Below are 16,318 nucleotides of genomic sequence, written 5' to 3' on the forward strand. Positions count from 1 at the left end.
TTCCACAACAAGATCGCGGACATACACAACAGCTTCAGCATTCAACCGACGCACGCCACGACCGCAGCAACACCGCCCACCACCACCCTCCGCGCCTGGACTCAGATCAGCACCGAAGATACCATCTGCATAATGAACTCCATCCACTCCGGATCTCCGACCGACCCCTGCCTTCACCACGTCTTCAACATGGCCGACGCTGTCATCGCACCCCACCTGCGGGACATCATCAACACCTCCTTCGACACCGCCACCTTCCCGGAGAGCTGGAAACACGCCGAACTCAGCGCTCTACTCAAGAAACCAACAGCCGACCCCACCGACCTCAAGAATTACCGCCCCATCTCGCTCCTCCCGTTTCCAGCTAAAGTCATCGAGAAGACCGTCAACAAACAGCTGGCCGCCTTCCTCGAGACGAATGGATCCCTCGACCCCTCACAGTCTGGCTTCCGAGCCAACCACAGCACCGAGACCGCCCTCATCGCTGCCACCGATGACATCCGAGCCCTGATGGACAACGGAGAAACAGCGGCCCTCATCCTCCTAGACCTCTCCGCGGCATTCGACACTGTCTGCCACCGCACCCTAGTGCAGCGCCTCAGCAACGTCGGAATCCAGGAGAAGGCACTGGAATGGATCATCTCCTTCCTCGACGGAAGAACACAGAGAGTCCGCCTACCACCGTACAAGTCAGAGGCCACCGAAGTCATCTGCGGCGTCCCTCAAGGATCCTCGCTGAGCCCCACCCTCTTCAACGTCTACATGAGCCCCCTCGCGGCCATCGCATGCCAACACAACCTCAACATCATCTCCTACGCCGACGACACCCAGCTGATCCTCTCCCTGACCAACGACCCCGCCGCCGCCAGAGCCAACCTTCACGAAGGGATGAAAGATGTAGCCGAGTGGATGACGACCAGCCGCCTGAAACTGAACTCAGACAAGACGGAGATCCTCATCCTGGGCTCCTCGCCCTCCGCTTGGGACGACTCCTGGTGGCCCCCCGCCCTGGGCACCGCACCCAAACCGACGGACCACACACGCAACCTGGGCTTCATCCTGGACTCTTCCCTCTCCATGACCAGACAAGTCAACGCCGTCTTCTCGTCGTGCTTCAACATCCTGCGCATGCTACGGAAGATCTTCCGGTGGATCCCCACCGAGACCAGGAAGACTGTCACCCAGGCCCTCGTCACCAGCCGACTGGACTACGGCAACGCCCTCTACGCCGGAACCACCGCCAAGCTCCAGAAGAGACTCCAACGGATCCAGAACGCCTCAGCCAGACTCATCCTCGACATCCCACGTAACAGCCACATCTCCGGACATCTGAGAGACCTGCATTGGCTCCCCGTCAACAAAAGAATCACCTTCCGTCTCCTCACCCACGCACACAAAGCCCTACAGCCTACTCCAGATACACATGTCCAATTCAGAGACTGTGCCCTGGAAGCGTTAGGAAGCATGTGTAATTCAAGCCACGCCTATCGGACATGCTAAGCACACGGGAAAACATGTGAACAAGCAGTGGTAATTCCAGTAGGTCTGGCTTTAAAGGAATGTTGTACGGTTATGTGACGCATTACTAGTAAATGGCATGGCAATAGATATGTATTTGTGTGGAAACAAAGAACTGTAGAATAATATTGGTGCAGGTTCAAAGGTCAGGTGACAGTTGAGGTGTCAAGCCAGACCTAAAATCCATGTAGGTTAATGACTGCCCTCCTCCCCTCTGTGCTGCTGTCAGAGAAAAATAACATAAATGATTTTGTTATTTAAGACAATTTCATAACATTCTAGTGTCGTGTGTATGAGTTAAAGTTCAAGCTTAGGCAGGGGACACATAAACAAAATGAACTCAGCTGCGAGAACGGCAGCACTTGTTTGGTGGAAGCACACAACTTTTGCCCAATGAAAACATGTACTCATGGTTCACAACATGTGGGTGGAGCCAAAGCCCCTCTCTAGTGATGCTCACATAATTATCTGGTGACAGCTGCACTTTCAAGACAGAATACAAAAAAAAAGAATCGGGGAGGGCAAATGTTTACCCTTCAATCACCCTTTATTTGAAAATGTGAGGAATCAATAAAAAAGGTTATGCATAGATTGTACAGCTGCAGAGTATTCGTGCATATACAGCAAGCAACAGAACAACGTGATCTTTCTCCCAGACAGTTTGTAAAAATCAGTCCTCCAGTCAGGAACTGGATGTCTTAGAGGGTCTGTAACATTTCCGGATAGAGTGGTGTCCAGCGTTGAACTTCCTGAGGCGTGGCTTTCCTCCGCACCTTTTAAACATCTGTCTTATTGTTGTCATTCTAGTAAAATTATTAAAAGAAACATGTGTAAGTTGTAAAGTAACTTTAAGCCCCCAGTCAGTCAGTAGATACAACAAACCATAATACAAACACACGTTTATATATTTCATTGCCCTTTCCAAAGTCAAACATTGCAACATATATAAACTACTCAGCTGCTCCCCCTGAGCAGAGCTCTCTGATCATGAAGACGTCTTACATGGAGTAGTAACGAACAAACATAATATGAAGTCATTTTGTTTTTATTAAAAGAATCATCCAGCAAAGAGGAAGAAACGAGTTCTCTTTGCTCAGTCCCCCATCTCTAACAATCACCAAGAAGAGACATGAATGAATGTTTGTTTGATGACATCAGCTGGGATTTTGGGTTGACCTGTATTCATAGGATAGTCCCTTTTAAATGCAGGCTCTAACCCACAACAAAGTTTAATCCTTAACACGAATCCTGAGACGCCTAAACAAATAAAGGGGTGACCCAGAGAAAGATGTCACAATGCACATCAAAACCCTAAATGACATCATCATACAAAGGGACAGCCTAGAAGGAAAAGTTTCTTACCTGTAACGTCAGTTCTCCCATAGGCAATTTCCATTATAGTCACAAGTGTTGGGAACGTGTTTAGTTGTCATGAGCAGTCACGAGCGGAGTTCTGTGTTCCAGCTCGTGACTGACTCGTGTTGTGGGGAAGAATGTTTAGCTTCAAAAATGGTGGAAGGTTGGGCATGAGCTCTTGGGGGTTGAAACGGCATTCTTGACTTGAACTGGTTGTATGCAGACGTGTATTAAACTTCACGTACTACTTCATCTTCCTGGTCCGTGTTTTCTTTCCTATGGATGTCTGCACTTCCAACACTGGCGACTAGCGGGATGCGGAACCATAATTAAATTCAATCCGGAATATATTTATTTTTTCTATTTTTATTCTTGGAAGCTACGATCTCTACATGGGAAAGGATTTTCTTTTCTTCTCATAAGGGACCCAGGAACCGTAAAAGGAAATCGGAAAAGGAAATATTCTTACTTGTTCTACGTACTTTTGCCTGTTTTCTTTGTTTTTGCTCAAGGATTCTACCGGCAAGCCATCACCGTCACGGGTTAGAATTCTGGAGGGGCAAACACAAAGTTATCTTCGTCACAGTTTCGAAGCGTATGAAGGACGCACGCTGACGTGAGCGCAGCGCGTCAATATACGTGAAGGAGAGTTGTTCGTTTCCTGGCAACAATCACCGGAATACACATTTCTTTTACAAGGACGCACGCTAACGTAAGCGCACCGCGTCATACAAGAGGCATGCCTCAATTGCTCTGTATCGTTTCCTGGCAACAGTAAACAAGGATTTTTATAGTGGTTTGTTTATACGGAAAGTAGCTTTTGGGTAATATTTACTACTTCGGTGACACGCACACCGTGTGTCATTCACACTATTATTATTTCTGGAACAAAACTGTCATCATATCATTTTTTTTTCTGATATAGTAACAGAATAAGTACAAATATTAATTTATTTAGTTGTTCACCATTAATATTGTCTTTTCTGTTTTTACTGTTTTTCGCCATGTCTGGTATTGTTCCTCCTCCATCATTTCTAGCTATCCCTGGTGATCCTCCCATGTCTTGGGAAATATGGGAACCTGTTTTTTTAGCATATGTAGAAGTGTTAGAGGGTGAGGAATGTGAACCAGAGAGAAAACTTTCACTTTTGAAACACTGTTTAGGTGGGATTGCATTGAAAGAATATAAAAGCTTACCTGCGCTGATTAATCCTGGCAACATTAACGTATATGACTATGCATCTTCACAACTGAATTTACGATACGGAAAAAAAAAAAACCATTGTAATGGAGAGATTTATATTTTATTCACGAAAGCAAAAAGATGATGAACCCATTGAAGATTTTGTATCAGCTCTCAGATCTTTAGCTATCACATGGGATTTTGAGCATATTTGTTATGAACAAGTTTTACGAGATCAAATTTTAATGAAAACAAACAATAAAAAAAGTTCAAGAGCGTCTTTGGACCACATCAGACATGTCATTAAATAATGCCATTGATATTGTGAAATCAATTGAACCCTCAGAAAAATTCGTAAAAGAAATTAGAGGAAATGACAAAAATGATGTCTTTAATGTTTCTAAAGATTCTGACAAACAAAGGAAACATTTTCCACAAAAGACTGACAAGTCGTTAAAAGTTGATGGTTAAGCCAAAAGTAAAAAATGCGAAAAAAATAATTACCCATTACTTTGTTACAGATGTGGAAGTGACAGCCATTTAGCTGATTTTAAGAATTGTCCTGCCATAGGGAGAGTTTGTACAAAATGTAATAAGAAGGGTCATTTTGGGAAATTTTGTAAGTCAATTCCTAGAAAAGTCAATTACATTTATGATGATAACGATAATCCAGGTGATGACAATGACTATGAAGTCAACACTGTTATTAATATGTGTGACGGGGGTGAGGGTACTAAATTTCCGTCATGTTTTATTACTGTAGGTGATGTCGACTTAGAATTTTTCGTAGATTCTTGTGCCTGGTATACTATTATTTCGTTAAACATTTTTCGTAACAATTGGCCCACGAAGATTTTGTCTCCACCTGATGTTTCTCCTGGTGGATATACAGGACTCAAAATTGACCTGGTTGTTTTTTTTTGCAGAAACTTAATATTTTCCGGTCGTCATACCTTTGGGAAGATATATGTAGCAAGATCAGGTCTGTCACTCTTAGGATGGCCCCACCAACGCCAATTAGGAATTAAAATTGATCCCAGAGCTGATCCTCCTGTCTATGTGGTAGACTCTTGTAATATTACCCACAATCAAGATCCTCAATTAGTCAATAGGTTGAAAGAATCTTTTCCCGATGTTTTTAGTGGAGAGTTAGGAAGATATAAAGGGTTTGAATATGTCATCAAGTTACACGACAATGTAGTCCCTGTGCGACACAAAGTGAGAAATGTTCCTCTTACTTACAGGGGCAAATTGAAGGACATGCTCAAGGAACTATGTAATAAGAACATCATTGAGCCTATTGAGTCATCACCTTGGGTTTCTCCCATTGTGATTGCGGTTAAGTCTTCAGGTGAGCTTAGGTTATGTGTGGACCTTCGCAGTGTAAATAATGCGATTTGGGTGGATTGTCACCCTTTACCCAATCTTCATGAGATGGTTTCCACGTTAGCAGGGGCTCAAGTGTTTTCCTGCATTGATTTGGCTAGTGCTTATCACCAAGTGGTCCTCTCTGAAGAATCGAAGAATATCACTGCATTCATCACGCCTGAAGGGCTTTTCAGGTACTGCCGCATGCCTTTTGGCCTTGCTAGTGCTGTCTCAGTGTTTCAGAGACTCATGAGGGATACCTTGGAGGGACTAAATGGAGCGATAGCATTTCAAGATGATATTCTTGTTTATGGTAAAAATAATGAGGAACATGATACAAATCTAATAAGTGTAATCGCTTCTTTAGCTCAAAAAGGTCTTACCCTTCGTCTTGATAAATGTAAAATCAAGAAAAAGGAAGTAGAATATTTAGGACATATAATTAGTGGAAATGGGATCAAACCCAAACGAAATCATATTGAAAGCATTATAAATGCTCCCACACCTATGTCCAAAGAACAACTTGTAGCTTTTTTAGGTCTCATCGAGTTTTACGCCAAATTCATACAAAATTTTGTCTCTAAAGTAGATCCTTTTCGATGTTTATTAAAGAAAAATGCAAAATTTATTTGGACCACAGATATGTCTAAGGCATTTCAAGATTTAAAGGATTTCATAGTGAAAGCTCAATGCATTATTATGGTGGATTCTAGCAGTACTGGGTTAGGTAGTGTTCTCTTATAAAGAGACAATGGTAAAGAGTGGATTGTAGCGTATGCTTCAAGAGCTTTGAGAGATGCAGAAAAACATTACTCAGTTATAGAGAGAGAGCTGTTAGCTTGTGTTTGGGGAGCTGAACATTTTAGAACCTTTTTGTGGGGTACTAAATTTACCATTAAAACCGATCATAAACCTCTTGTTTATTTAATGGCACCAGGTGGTGGACGTACCATGTCCGCACGTCTTGCAAGACTTGCTTCAAGATTACAGTCTTTCCAATTTCAAATTGAATATGTCCAAGGTAAAGCTAATGTACATGCTGATTGCATGTCTAGATTAATTTCACCTATGGCATTCCCAGACAAAATTAAAGATGATGATTGGGAAGTAGCTTTTACCATGAGTGATATTAATTTAGTATTTGGTAAACAAGCTGGTTTGCAAGAAAACATTTGGTTGCTAGAAATGGAAAAGGATTCCGAGTTAATTAATGTCAAGAAGTATTTGCTTCAAGGTTGGCCTGAACATAGGAAGTTATCTGGAGATATGATGGGTTTCTCTAAGGTTCAAGAAGAACTCGCTGTTGAAAATGGTTTGGTTTTGAGGGGTGACAAGATTATTCCTCCCTTTTCTCTTAGGAATACAATTCTTGAAATTGATCATGAAGGACATTTAGGGATTTCATTTACCAGGAGACGTGTCAAGGAATCTTTTTGGTGGCCAAGCATTGACATATCAGTTGATCATTTTGTACGTTCATGTGTTCATTGTTCCAATAGTGACAAGTCAGCTGTTGCTCTGCGTCCGGAACCTCATCCTGTAGAATTTCCGCTTGGTCCTTGGTGTAAACTTGGGTTAGATATCATTGGCCATTTCAATATTTTACCTAAACACGAAGCATTGTGTTATTGAATTCTTAGATGAAGTCTTTTGTAGGGAAGGCATTCCTCAATAAATTGTAACTGACAATGGACCACAATTTATTAGCAAGGAAATGGAAGGTTTTCTTGTTAAATGTGGAATTACTCACAATAGAATTGCTGTTTTCCATCCTGAAGCGAATGGTCAAGTGGAGAGATTCAATCGTGTGGTTAAAGAGGCTGTCCAATTGTCTGTTAAGGGTGGGTTGAATTGGCGGAATGCTTTGCAATCCATGTTATTAGCATACAGGACTTCTCCAAATTCTGTCACCCTAGTCAGTCCTTTTGAACTTTTAAGAGGGCGTAAACCTAGCACTAATTTGACTCCTTGGTGGATGAAGAAAAACATAAATGGGTTCAATGATTTTTTTAAAGTGGATTATGAAGCGGTGCAACGAAGAGTAGAATCATACAAAAATAAAATGAAAGGTGCAATGGAAAAGAAATTGGGCTCATTAACTAAACAGGTGATCAAGGTGGGGGATTTAGTTCGCATAAAGAAAAAAGAAGGTGTAAGTAAAGGTTTGTCTACTTGGTCATGTCCAAGAAAAGTAATTGAAACATTTAAGAACGCTGTCAGAATTGATGGTGGTTCTGTCTGGAATTTAAACAGAGTTTCTTTGTTTAAGGGTGTTACTACTTATCAAGAAGATCACACCAGTAATGTATTTTTGGATTTGGGGCATAACAATGACCATGAGGATTTATCTCCTCCCAGTTGTGTTTCTGATAATTCAAGGATTGGGCGCACTCATCGCCTTCCTGCTAAGTACAAGGATTTTGTCATGAATTAATCTTGTAAGTTATTTTAAAGTATTACTCAAGATGTTTTTTTTTTTTATTTACTATTGTTTATATTGGTTTTTTTTCTTTTTCTCAAAGGTGGAAGGTGTGTTGGGAACGTGTTTAGTTGTCATGAGCAGTCACGAGCGGAGTTCTGTGTTCCAGCTCGTGACTGACTCGTGTTGTGGGGAAGAATGTTTAGCTTCAAAAATGGTGGAAGGTTGGGCATGAGCTCTTGGGGGTTGAAACGGCATTCTTGACTTGAACTGGTTGTATGCAGATGTGTATTAAACTTCACGTACTACTTCATCTTCCTGGTCCGTGTTTTCTTTCCTATGGGTGTCTGCACTTCCAACAATAAGCACTGAATAGTCCTGCCACCTTTCTGGGGACCCCGGAGCACTCTTTCACAATACACCTTCCTAGGTGTAGATGTTCACGTTTCTTCAGGAAGGCCAGCGAGTCACTTAGGAATGACAAATATTATGCAGCCTGTAGGACTAGGCTACAATGGCCAAATTATTGATCTTGTACTTGAAAAAGGGGCCAAGAGAAATATATCTGTGTATAATTTTATGATGTATTAATACAACAGCATTAATCTCTTTCAAAAAACCCTTTTTAAAGAAGAAGGGAAGCAGGACAGAGTAGCCGCATAGCCTGTCATTATAAGAGTTAAACATAGAGACTCAATCATGGAATTTGTAGAGCGCGCTACTCACCCGTAGGGTCTCAAGGCGCGGGGGGGGGGGGGGGGTCCGCTACTGTTCGAAGAGCCAGGTCTTGAGTTGCTTCCTGAAGGAGAGATGGTTCTGGGTCTGTCGTAGGTGGGTGGGGAGGGAGTTCCAAGTCTTGGCCGCCAGGTAGGAGAAGGATCTTCCTCCGGCAGTGGTCTTGCAAATGCGTGGGACGGTGGCGAGGGCGAGGTTGGCGGAGCGGAGCTGGCGGGTGGGCGTGTAGAATGTGAGGCGGTTGTTGAGGTAGGTGGGTCCCATGTCATGGAGAGCCTTGTGTGCATGGGTGAGTAGTCTGAACGTGATCCTCTTGCTGATGGGGAGCCAGTGCAGGTCTTTCAGCTGAGGGGAGATGTGGCTGAAGCGGGGAGTGTCCAGGATGAGTTGTGCAGAGGCGTTCTGTATACGCTGGAGTCTTTTCAGTAGTCTGGTTGTGGTGCCGGCGTAGAGGGTGTTTCCGTAGTCCAGATGGCTTGTGACAAGGGCCTGGGTGGCCGTCTTCCTGGTGTCGGTGGGGATCCACCGGAATATATTTCGGAGCATGCGCAGGGTGTTGAAGCATGATGACGAGATGGCGTTGACTTGCTTGGTCATCGCGAGTGAGGAGTCCAGGATGAAGCCCAGGTTGCGAGCATGGTCCGTTGGCTTGGGTGCGGAGCCCAGGGCCGGGGGCCACCAGGAGTCGTCCCAGGCGGAGGGGATGGTCCCAGGATGAGGACTTCCGTCTTATCTGAGTTCAGTTTCAGCCGGCTGAGCTTCATCCATTCCGCGACGTCTCTCATTCCATCCTGGAGGTTGGCTCTGGCGGTGGCGGGGTCGTTGGTGAGGGAGAGGATCAGCTGGGTGTCGTCGGCGTAGGAGATGATGTTGAGGCTGTGTTGGCGTGCGATGGCTGCGAAGGGGCTCATGTAGAGGTTGAAGAGGGTGGGGCTGAGAGATGATCCTTGTGGGACGCCGCAGATGACTTCGGTGGCCGTGGATCGGAACGGGGGAGGCGAACTCTCTGTGTTCTGCCGGCGAGGAACGAGATGATCCACTCCAGGGCTTTTCCGGTGTTGCTGAGGCGCTGTATTAGGGTGCGGTGGCAGGCGGTGTCGAAGGCCGCTGAGAGGTCCAGGAGGATGAGGGCAGCTGTTTCTCCTTTTCCGAGCAGGGACCTGATGTCCTTGGTGGCTGCTATGAGGGCGGTCTCGGTGCTGTGGTTTGCTCGGAAACCGGACTGCGAGGGGTCGAGGGCTCCGTTGGTCTCGAGGAAGGTGGAGAGTTGTTGGTTGACGGTCTTCTCGATGACTTTGGCCGGGAAAGGGAGGAGCGAGATGGGGCAGAAGTTTTTGAGGTCCGTGGGGTCGGCAGTGGGTTTCTTCAGGAGGGCGCTGAGCTCGGCGTGTTTCCAGCTCTCCGGGAAGGTGGCGGCTGCAAAGGAGCTGTTGATGAGTTCTCGGAGTTGGGGTGCGATGATGGAGTCGGCTTTATTGAAGATGTAGTGTGGGCAGGGGGAGCCGGAGTGGATGGTGTTCATCGTGCGGGTGATGTCTTCGGTGCTGACCACGGTCCAGGTGCGGAGGGTGGTGGTGGGGGGCGCCTGATCGGTGGTAGGGTGCGTGGTATGTGCGCCGAAGCTGTTGTAGAGACTGCGCCTTTAAGGACTCAAAGACCACCAGTATCCCATCATGCTCAGCAGGTGGCAGTTTTTCAGTTCTTTTCGGAGGCGACGAATGATAATATTTAGGTCCCATGGTTACCTCTGTCTACTCCAGCAGGGAGGAGGGAGGGTTGCTTATGACTATATTGGAAGTTCCCTTAATCGAGAACTGGAGTTACAGGTAAGAACCTATTACTTCTCACATGGGGGATTTACTTTTATAGTCATAAGCACTGAATAGAGTAGCAAGCCCACCCCCACAGAGCGCGGTAGAGAAGACAGAGTGAACTAAGGTAGCCTTTTAAGTAAAGAGATTTCTGAGACAGGCCTGTTCTACTTGAGCGTCTGCTCTAGCATTCGAGTCTAGGCAGTAATGTTTGCTGAATGTATTGACAGATCTCCACGTGGCTGCGTTGCAAATATCCGGAATAGAGATATTCCTCTATAAAGCAGCAATAGCAGTTTTACCGCTAGTTGAGTGTACTTGATGTTGTCATATGCCCCGTGCAGGCCCATTGTTGTTTTCCCTATGTTAGCATGAGCATATCGCAGACTGTCCTCTGCTTTGCACGCGTTACTATACAAACATATTTTGCTTTGTGCCACCTGTACTTTCAGCAGAACCTGCCACTGTTTTTGCGTTCTGTTCTTTTCTGGGATTTAATCTGCACACCATAGACACGGTCGAACAACAATGTCCCTTGTTATTTTGTCCTGCTCAGGCCTTAGCACATAGACAAAACACACAAATGACGCTGTTGTTTGGAAACACGTACTTCTGTCACATAGGTATGCACGAATAGGTAACAACACACTTGGAGAGGGGTCTTTCCAGGGAAGAGCTTGTGACAGCACCTGAGATGTAGAACTTTCATCTGTGCTGCTGAGGTATGGGGTCTGCAGCAAACACCCAGGGCCTTATTTATGAGGGTAAACAGCCATTACAACGAAATTTTGACAACAAATACCATTACCCGGCATGACAACACAACGAACTACCATTTCTCCGCAATGCCATTACAACAAATTTCTTTGTAAAGGCATGAATGGTAAAGGCATATGTATTTTACATGTAAGTATAAGGTAAGTATAGGGTTTAGGGTGGGTTTGGGGTGTAGGGGTATAGGTTTTAGGGTGCAGGGGTATTTTTAGGGTTGAAGGTGGGTTTGGGCTTTGGGGTACCAAGGGTAATTTTAAGGTTCAGGGTTTGTTTGGGTTTTGGGGTGCCCAGGGTAATTTTAGGGTTCAGGGTGTGTTTGTGTTTTGGGGTGTAGGGGTATTTTTAGGATTCAGTTGGGTTTGGGGTGCCCAGGGTAATTTTAGGGTGTGGAGTGGATTTGGGTTTTTGGAGTGCAGGGGCATTTTTAGGGTTCATGGTGGGTATGGGTTTTGGGGTGCCCACGTTAATTTTAGGGTTCAGGGTGGGTTTGGGTTTTGGGGTAACCAGGGTAATTTTAGGGTTCAGGGGTTGTTTGGGTTTTGGGGTGTAGGAGTATTTTTAGGGCTCAGGATGGGTTTGGGGTGCCCAGGGTAATTTTAGGGTTCAGGGTTTGTTTGGGTTTTGGGGTGTAGGGGTATTTTTAGGGTTCAGGATGCGTTTGAGTTTTGGGGTGCCTAGGGTAATTTTAGGGTTTAGGGTGGATTTGAGTTTTGGGGTGCCCATGGTAATTTTAGGGTTCAGTTTGGGTTTTGGGTGTAAGGGTAATTTTAGACTTTGGGGGTGTATATTTATTGGGGTACAAAGGGTGATTTGGGGGGTTTAGGGGTAAATATATATGGTATGTATAATATATATAACATATGTTTATATATATTATACATATTCCATATAACTTTGTGAGAAAGTTGAAACGCGTCTTGTTGTTTTCTTGCCCTTAAATTGGATTTTCATAAGCCAAACCTGAGTGGCTCGTTTCGCCCACAGGAGTGTGAGGGCGAAATGAGCCACTATATATATATATATATATATATATATATATATATATATATATATATATATATATATATATATATATATATATATTACCTACTGGCGATAGCCAGTAGGTAGTTATAGTTAGGACCACGTTTCCATAGGAAAACCTCAACATTCTATTTTGAATAACTTTGGCGCCGGTCGACGAATCCTCGCAAATTTTTCAAAATAGGTGGGGCGCTACGCTCCGCTCCTACCCTGAAAGTCTCGGGGGGATCCGTCAAGCGGGGGCTGAGATAAAAGGGGGGTCCCAAAACGCGTTTTTCCCATGCATTTTTCCATAGGACCTTTAGAACGAGCTACAGCCCGAACGGCTGAACAGAATTACTCAAAATTTGGCAGAGAGGTAGTCCCTAGGTCAAGGAAGTGCCTTTTGTAGGTTTGGTGTAAATCTGTTCAGTAGATTCTGAGAAAATATCCTTTAAATCAATATATATATCTGAGCCAGCTTACGGTACGCTTACCGTACGCTTACGGTAAGCGTACGGTGGCGTGCGCGAGCGCGATTCTGATTGGCTCTTAGATCTTAGTAAACATTCGAATCGGCCGAAACCAGGAAGCGGCGGCCGCCATTTTGTCTCTCGCACTGAGAGTGATTTTTAAAATATCAAGCCCAAAAACATGTAAAGGGGCTGTTTTGACAACTCCCTCCCACATAGTCATGTTGAGGGAGTCCCCAAACATCCCCCAAGTGCAAAAACGGTTTTATTTTTTTTTCGGCAATTTCGCGGGGTACGCTTACCGTACGCTTACCGTAAGCGTACGGTAAAAAAATAAAAATAAAAAAAACACTATCCACACTTACCCCACCCCCTGTGCTTTTGGTGGCCGAAGGCCACCAAAAGCACAGGGCTTATGTTAAGGGCAAAAAACACTATCCACACTTACCCCACCCCCTGTGCTTTTGGTGGCCGAAGGCCACCAAATGTACAGGGCTTATTATAAGGGAAAAAAACTTAGCATTTAAAAAACCGTACTAATTCACTGAAAAAACCATAGGTTTCACACACGTTATAGTTAGGAATTAGCATTTAAAAAACCTTGCAAATTCACTGAAAAAACCATAGGTTTCACACATGTTATAGTTAGCGGAAATTTTACTGATAAAAAACCAGTGAAATTCCCCCGTTATAGTTAGCGCAGGCAACTATAACTCACGCGACTGCAATCTTCTGCTGATGACATATGTGTCTTTATGAAAAAAAAATATTTGTAATATATGTATAGCTAAAAATGTATGGAAGAAGACATGGGCAAATAAGTGTCTAAATACAGTATTAGCATCAGCAGAAGATTGCAGTCGCGTGAGTTATAGTTGCCTGCGCTAACTATAACGGGGGAATTTCACTGGTTTTTTATCAGTAAAATTTCCGCTAACTATAACATGTGTGAAACCTATGGTTTTTTCAGTGATATATATATATATATATCTACTTACCTAACCACTACAAGGTATATGCCTTTACAACTCATGCCTTTGTGTTGTAAAGGCATGCATGATAAAGGCATATGCGATGTAAAAGTATGGGTCATGATGGTAATGTGTTGTAACAGCACTTGCGTTTTTACAAATGCATTGTAATGGTATGCGTGGTGTTGGCATGCGGGGTAACATCATATATTCATTTATGAGAAGTGATACATCGCTGCGTGAAAATAGCAATGCGTCCCTTCTCAGTGCGCCCTCCTTGCAACATGATGGATGCGTCATATTTACTGTATGACGCATCATTTTGCAAGGAATGACAGAAATGTCAGTATTATTGACGTCTCTGCGCAAAACTGACGCATTGCTGGAGTTGATGTTTATAGCACTGCGTCACCCTTCTGCCCGCTGTGAGGCAATGTTGACGCAATGGCGTTCTAGAAATGGCACACTGAAATCTTATAGATTTCAATGCACCACTTCTACAAGACTTGGATGTGGAGGAACACCCACCCTGCATACATTATAACTGATGTAGGTATAACGTGGCGCAGGGCTTTACAAAGTGACACATCTGCCTAGATGCTTCACTTTGTAAATAGGCGCAATGTGGCACATATTTTACACCGCCGCTGTGTCACAAAAAGTAACACAGAAAAGTGACACAGGGGCTCATATAGAAGAACCCCAGAGATCTTCTGATATATAATCATTTTGCTTCTGTAGAAGGGGAGTAGGTTATGCTGCCCTGTCTTGCATAATGACAGCTCCTTTTATGACATATGGACTACTTACTATGCTGACCGTATTTGTGTTCGGCATTTTCTTACTCATTGTGGCAAGTACGCTGCATACTAGAGCATAATAGTTACAATAAACATTTGAGACTTTTCTCCTCTCTCTGTCAGATCTTATTGTGGACTAGTACGAGTGTAAGAGTGAAAGGGTGTGTCCTGCAGCCGTGATTTCTGAGAGGGTCAGGAGTGTTGTGTTCTGGGGTGTCTCATCACTTGTTTCTCTGTGAGTGAGTAGAAGGGCAAGTGAGAAACTATAGCTAGTCGGTCGCAGGCTCATGGGTACTCAGGTGGTGAGATGACTCAGTCCCTGCCTACTAAGGTACTATGATCCCAAGCATAGTTCTGCTACTCCGCACAATCCCTGCCACAAGGTTTAGCTGCTAATGTCTTGTTAGCTTTTTGGTAGCACAAAAAGATGCAGGACATTATCCATGGTTTGAAAGTGGCTATACCCATACGGACTGAATCATAGTTGATAAGCAATTGGTTCGATCTGCAAATTTCCCTTGCCTTGTCGAGATAGAATTTAAAAACTCTCCTCAAATCCAAAAAATTAAGAGATCTTTTAGCTGGAGTAGAGGGATTCTGATAGAATGTTGGTAAGGAGATTGATTAACATGAAAGTCCGAAATAAATTTTGGGTGAGCTTTCATGACCAATTTGCTAGAGTGGAAGACTATATGGTTCGTGAGAACAAAGCGCTTGGATCTCGCTAACCCTGCAAGCCGATGTTATTGCTACAAGGAAAGCTGTCTTCCAAGAAAGGTTTTTCAGGGAGGCTTTGTGGATCAGCTTAAAGGGGTCCTACATAAGACATGAACGTACTATGTTAGGCTCACAGGGAAGAGAAGGACACCTAATGAGAGGGAAAACCTTCTTCAACCCTTCTAAAAAATCCTTGATGATGGGGATTTTGAAAAAAGAGGTTTGAGAAGGATGTTTTTTGTAGGCAGTACGAGCTGCCAGGTGAACCTTTATAGAAGAGAATTGCAAGCCAGATTTTGCCAGATGGGGTAAGTACTGATGAAGGATCTCTTCCTGGCAAGATGTAGGGTTCACGTGCTTAGAGGAACACCATAGGCACAATCTTTTCCATTTGAAGGCATATGCCGAACGGGTGGAAGGCCGCTTAGCCTCTTTCAGGATATCCATGCAGTCTTGTGGCAGATTCAACTGTCCATACTGTACTGGCTCAGGAGACATGTCGACAAATTCAAAGAGGAGAAATTGGGGTGTAACATCTGGACTCCAAACCTTGTTAGCAGGTCTGGTCTGGCAGCTTGAGATGTGGATAGACAGACTGTTGAAGGAGGTCCGTGAGCCACCATTGATGTGGCTACTCAGGAGCTTTGAGGATCATCTAGGTTCTCGATTGGGGCAACTTGATGAGGACTGTTGGGATCAGTGGAATCAGTGGGAAGGTTTAGAGAAATTTGCAAGACCAATTGATCCATTAGTCATTCCCCAGATTCCCTGTCCGGAAGTACCTCAAAGCGAAGCGTTGACATTTTTTGTTTCCTGCGGTAGCGAACACGTCGAAGGCCAGAGTTCCTCACCATTGAAAGATGTTTCGAACAACATCGTCATTTATGACCCATTCGTGGTTGGACACCTGTGTGGTGAGTTGCCATGATCGTAAGGTCTCTGGCTAGAAGCTGTTTCCATATCATCTATGCCTCACCTGAAAAGGGCCTGGACCTCGTCCCTCCCTGCGTGTTAAGGTAGTAAATGGTTGTTGTATTGTCTGTCTGAACAAGCAAGGAGTGGGATTTCAATGACGGATGAAACTCCTTCAGCGCCTGATGGACTGCATGCAGCTCGAGGAATTTCATATGGTAAGTTGATTTTCTCTGCTACCACTTACTCTGGATTGGAAGGGGATCCATGTGGGCTCTC

At 44.3% G+C, this 16,318-nt stretch overlaps 1 protein-coding gene across 1 annotated transcript in view; it reads right to left on the reverse strand.

The window, feature by feature from the left end:
• Window positions 1–2,046: 2,046 nt before the first annotated feature.
• The window catches only part of LOC146863507 (uncharacterized), a 136,223-nt gene continuing 121,951 nt past the window's right edge, over window positions 2,047–16,318 (reverse strand). Inside the window, exon 5 of the mRNA XM_085643183.1 lies at window positions 2,047–2,321. The gene's annotated coding sequence lies outside the window, so the exon portion shown is untranslated. The remainder of the gene's footprint in view (window positions 2,322–16,318) is intronic.

Source organism: Triturus cristatus, chromosome 2_2 (genome assembly GCF_964204655.1).
Source record: "Triturus cristatus chromosome 2_2, aTriCri1.1, whole genome shotgun sequence".
Classification (NCBI taxonomy): Eukaryota; Metazoa; Chordata; class Amphibia; order Caudata; family Salamandridae; genus Triturus; species Triturus cristatus.